At 39.7% G+C, this 5,733-nt stretch overlaps 1 protein-coding gene across 4 annotated transcripts in view; it reads right to left on the minus strand.

Annotated features, from left to right (window-relative positions):
* The window catches only part of LOC109294037 (zinc finger MYM-type protein 4-like), a 58,110-nt gene extending 55,764 nt beyond the window's left edge, over window positions 1–2,346 (minus strand). For 3 of the 4 annotated variants that reach the window (XM_019512226.1, XM_019512227.1, XM_019512224.1), the window contains exon 1: window positions 2,279–2,346. The gene's annotated coding sequence lies outside the window, so the exon portion shown is untranslated. The remainder of the gene's footprint in view (window positions 1–2,278) is intronic. The other variant, XM_019512225.1, reaches the window with a different exon arrangement.
* Window positions 2,347–5,733: the final 3,387 nt, after the last annotated feature.

Below are 5,733 nucleotides of genomic sequence, written 5' to 3' on the forward strand. Positions count from 1 at the left end.
AGGGTCTCGGCACAGCCGCCTGGTGATACTTATTGTGCAGCAGCTTGTTACTACCATGCAGTAGCCCTGTGTCATGGTATGTGCCAGGGGATGCTACTGCGCAGTAAGCATCTTGTCTAGACGCACCCGCTAATCCCCAAATTCTAACTGCTCAGCCAGTAAATCATACTACCTTAAAGTTAACTTGAACTCTGTACCTCTGTTTCCCCATTTAGTATAAGGATTCAGCACTTCATGGTGCTGTTATGAAAATTACTTAATATATGTAAAGCTTATGAACAACTTATAAATGCAGTGAGTTGCTGCATTTATACTATGTATTACTTTAGAGCCCAGATCCTATTGCTTAGGAGCTTGAAGACGTTCTACAAAAAGCAATTTGTGTTCAAATCAGGAGTGCATGAAACATGGAGTACCCCATACACTGAAAATCAGTGACCCATATCTATCACCCATACTCTCTGATAAGGAATATTCATTATAACTGACAGCAGCTACCTCCAGACAACTAACCATATTCTAGGTAAATACATGTGTAGACACACTTAGTGCTTATGTGCACCTAAACTTAATGCACCTTTGCTTTAGGCACATTAAAATGATTCAGGCATGTGTTTACACGTAGATGCACTAATGCACATTAAGATGCATTAAATTTAGGCGTTAATAACTAAGTCGCATTAGCACATGTGCAGACACGCTAATGCGCATTAACGCAGTGTCTACACATGTGCTAATGCAACTTAGCTATTTGCGCCTAAATTTGACACCTGCTTTATGCAGGTATCAAATTTAGGCTAACATAGCCTTAAATCACCATTTTTAAGGTGCATTAAGAGTGCACATGTGTAGATGCATGCCCTTAATGTGCCCTAAAAATGGTGATTTTAGGCTAAGCTCCCTTAAAAGAGGCACATGTAGATGCGCCTACTCTGACACTGTATAAGGAGGGAGCACATCAGATGACTGAAATTCCAAATGTATTTCCAAAAGCAAGTTTAATATGTTAAAGCAATATGCAGAATTGTTATACTATTTTGCAAGCCAAAGAACTTTCTTAATGTGAGGCTATTTATTTTATTATTAATATACAGCATGATACTTTTATAAATGCACTTAGTGTAATAGGTATTACTTAAATTTATGCCTAGGACAAACAGATTCTAAAACTAACAAAATTTAAATACCACTATTGTTCAGAATTGAGATGTTTTAGAAGAATCAGAATTTATTAATGATTTTGCCCAGGCAGCAAAAAGACTACATTAATCAATACTTTGCATATCCACATTGTAACTAGAACAGTGGTCTGCACATGTATGCACATTATAAATTTGGCCAGGTGTTTCTGGAAACAGAATTTCTGAAGATGATAACAGTGTACTAACATCTAGCAAAATAAAAGGTTTAACACATTTGTCAGATTTATTAAAATGAAAATACAGCTTGGATTTATTCATTTTTTTCATTTAAATCTACACAAAAACACTGCTGTGTCACATGTATTTTATTTAATTTTGACATTTGTCAAAATTATTTACTAAACACAGGAAAGCTCACCACCTGCCCCTTATTTGCCTGGCACAGGTGGCAGAAGGGCACTGACTGGAGCTTAGCACTGATTTGTACTAATTAATCTTGAACTCCCCACTGCAGTGGTATCCAAAACTGTAACAGTATAACAACATCCATAAAACCAAACATTTATTTCATAGATTATTTTCGTGCAGTTCAAGAATGATGCTACTCTGAGACTGGAAATGTGACTTTGCAAAAACAGCAAGTCAAACACAGTTTGAAATATAACCATCAGGTTCACGCCTCCATCTCTTTCTTGGTTTCTTTTTCCCAAATAACCTTTAAGGCCCTACATGAAGAACAGTGCTAAGAAAACTCCAACTGGAACCCCCCCCCAAAAGCAAAACAAAACACACAAAAAACACCTATTGATGCCTTGATTTCCTACCTCTTGTAGTTTCCCTGTTCCCATATGCCACAGCATATACTGCAACTTTGGAACCCATTAAAAGTTTTTAAAGAAGGCAGATTTTTAAAAGTAGTTCAAAATCTAATTAACATTCTTGAACTCAGGTATAAAAGGGTCAGGAAGTGCTCCCTGAGCCCAGGCACATGACTTTGCTGGAAGATGTTAGGCACTCAGCCAACTACTCTGCCTCTCCTAGATTTGAAACCTGTGCAGCATAAACAGCAAACATTAATCAAGGGTCCTTCCTAGGGCTGCTTTTGCAGAATAACAGAGAGACCCATTGATTCATACCTTCAAAGCACCTACATAGTGAAGAGAGGAAAGGGTAACAAAGAGCCAGCCTGCTGCAAATACCTGCTACAGGAAAAGAAGCACTTCAACAGGAAGCGAACCCCTAGAGGTCACACGAGCCATAGAGATCTGCAAATAAGAGAGCCACAGAGTTCTGCACTGATGACTGCAATTCAGTCCTACAGAGCCCCCTAGCAGCCTCAGCTGCCTTAAGCTGGTGTCTCATTTCTGCCATTCACTTGCTGTGGGTGTACTTTCTGCACTATTTCTGAAGGTACTTTGTCCCTTGCATTTTAAAATATCAACTACATTCAAAGGTTGTTCAATACAAGCCTCTTTTAAAGCAGATAAAATGCAAGAAAATTAAATTTAGTGATAGGGAATTAGCAGTAGGTACTTGCAACAAGACCTCAACATTTCTTCACATTTGTTGGAGAAAATCTCCTCAGTTTGCCAGTTGGCTAAATAACTTATTTTCTAATACTATAAAACAGAATTAGTACATTTACTTTGGGAAAAGATGCAAAAGTACACTAATTTTAGAGGCAGAGGCCCTGACTGTACATGGTGCAAACATAAAAAAACCCCTCTCATCCCTTCACAAGCCTGGGCTCAGGCTTTTTTTTTAAATCAAGATTTTAGGCTACCTGTAATTAAATTTGGGCCATGGCTATCGAGATCATCTGCAAATCCAATTAATGCTGTATACATGGTCAAAAAAACTGGAAGGGCAGACATTTTTTCATTTTGTATTGCTCCTGATCTTATTGCTCAAGAAATATTAAGCTTTATTTTATGCAAGAGTACTGGACATCTTAAGTATTAAAACTGTCAGAATGCGTAATAGTTTAAAGGGTGAGTTGCTAACGTGATAGTTCACATCTTCTAAATTGTGAATGGTACATTGCAAAGCACAAAAGGAGTGTTCAGCTTACGTGCATTTTGTTCCGTCCCACCTCATTTTTTCCCTGCAATTTTTTTTCAGTTCCCAAGTATTGCAGTTCACATAAAGCCTTAATCTACATTATGTTGTGGCAGAACATCCAATACAAAGAAGTATCAGCTGGAGACAGCCCCCAACTAATATGAAGTCAAGCAAGTACGATTCCCCCACCTAAATGCGCACACACTATTGAGTGTCTAACAAATGATTCAATATGCTTAGCCTGTACTTGCTAAGAAGCAAAAGGGATCCCTATCCCCATCAAGAAAGTCACCACAAAAACATGCAACAGAGGAAGAATCCTCTTGCTGGGCCCCCTATAGGAAGGAAGTGCCATGCAGCAGTTTTCCGTTGATCTCAAAACCATCACTAGAGCTTCACTGATCTGAAGCCTGCAAGTTTCGCTGCATGGACTTCAGAAATGCTTGTAAAAAAATATAATTTTTGTATCAGTTGTGTGTTAAACCCCTCTCTAGATGTTCATTTAACCCTAGTATTTTACTTTGATTACGCACATTTTGACAAAGCTTTGGCCAGGATGATCTAGATGGGGATGGTCCTGCTTTGAACAGGGGGTCGGACTAGGTGACCTCCTGAGGTCCCTTCCAACCATAACTTTCTATGATTTTATTAACCCATTAGAATGGTTGCATTTTCCATTTGCAAGTGTATGTATAGAAGGATCTGTCCATGTGAACAAATGAATGAGTTAACTTAGACGAGGGATATCAAAGATAGGGGGCCAAGGCTGGATCTAGTCCATGAAGCCCTACCATTTGGCCCATGGTGCTGCCTCCAGGGTCTCTCACTGGACCTGGCATGCTGTGTGCAGCGTGTGCCTGGATCAGTCCCCTATGCCAGACTGGGCCAGACCCAGCATCATACAGAATCCCGTGCCCAAAGCTGGTCTGTGGGCCCATATAGTCTGTGGACCAGCTCCACACTGCTTATTTAGCCTGAGGACCAGTCCCATGTTACTGCTGGATGAGTTTGACACCTGCGACTTAGATGATTATGCCTTGTAAGATGCTGAACACCTTCTGCTCTCCTGTAAGTCAACGAGAGTTGAGATCACTCAATGCCTCAATCATGTTATTGGAAAAAATGTGAAATGGACTAGTTGTGCCCAAGATACAGCTAGCCAATCCTTGGGACAACAAATACCAGTACACCGTTTGAGACCAGAGGACCCATACACCAGAATATAAGAGAAGTCAGATATTGCTTTGCTCAATGTCTCCCCCAAGAGAACATGATAACCATGCTAGCAATTATTTTCTCAACACTTACGTTACAAAGAGAGTACCAGTTAATTACTGGACTTGTGATATAATGTTTTTGTTTCCTTCTGGTTTTGGTTCTAGTCTGCCCTCTCCCAAGATGCCTACAACATGATGTTGCATGTAAATTAAAAGAACACATAAATGCAGCATCCTCTTGTTGATGAAAAACTACACCAGGAGTTCTCTGACTTTCTCATATGGTCCGTATGTTAGCAGGACCGCATTCGGGGCCCAGATCTTCAACCAGTAGGAAGTGTGCAGATTTCCTCCCTGCTCAAAACAGACCAGTGCAAACCAGAACAGTTGCAGGCTTGGAAAATAAGTGCTTACACATTTTAGCTGTCTTGGCTATGCTCTTCGTTTTTTAATGGAAAAAGGTAATCAAGGCATCTACTTTAGCTCTTCAAGTTGTCTTCCCTGATTTGGTTTCCTTTTGCCTGTTCTGTCACATGGTCCGACCAAACGCGTGGTCCTCTCCTCCCTTGCTGTCACTGCCATGAACACTCCTTTCCTGCAGAGCTACAACTTTAGTTCCACTCTTGTTCCTCAGGTTGGCTCCTATTTCTGCTATTCCTATAAAGAAGCAGTTCCTAGAAGAGACAGCTTTGCTCAGTACCCCAAATTGCTTCCAACTATTTTTACGTGCACTGTATCTTGGTTTTGCATTGTAAAGAGATGGAATACATATAAAAATAAGAAATGTTAGCACAGCTCTCAGCAAACCACTGGCACTTGTTTCATAGAAAAGTTTTGAATTGCTGACTACATAAATAAATGGTAGCATACAAACTGAACAGTCCGTATAAGATGCCTCCATAAAACTGGCTGACTTTAATATGAAGACCCTACAGGGAAAAAAAGTCTACAATTTTCTCCTCCAGCACCTGGCTGCAACGACAGCATTCAAACTGATTGCTACCAAACCCTAAAACTTTTTCATATATTGTGACACTCTCCAAAAATGCCTCTCTATGGCCAAGAGAAGAACTGAAGCAATTTCAGGGGTCATTAACAATACAGAAACACACTGTGTTGTCATCATCTGTGGTATGAAAGTCTGTGCTGCACTACTGCTCATACAAAGAGATATTGAGTTGGTCAACAGAATGGATATTTTAGAAAACAAGTTGCTAAAATTCTGCAAAAAATAGTAATAGCCTATATTCCTCTCAGAGACTGCCTGAAGAATTTTCTATTTATTTCTGTTTTCAGTACTCTTGTTTTAAAAG

The sequence above is a fragment of the Gavialis gangeticus genome, unplaced genomic scaffold (assembly GCF_001723915.1).
Source record: "Gavialis gangeticus isolate Ggan-Ray unplaced genomic scaffold, GavGan_comp1, whole genome shotgun sequence".
Taxonomy (NCBI): domain Eukaryota; kingdom Metazoa; phylum Chordata; order Crocodylia; family Gavialidae; genus Gavialis; species Gavialis gangeticus.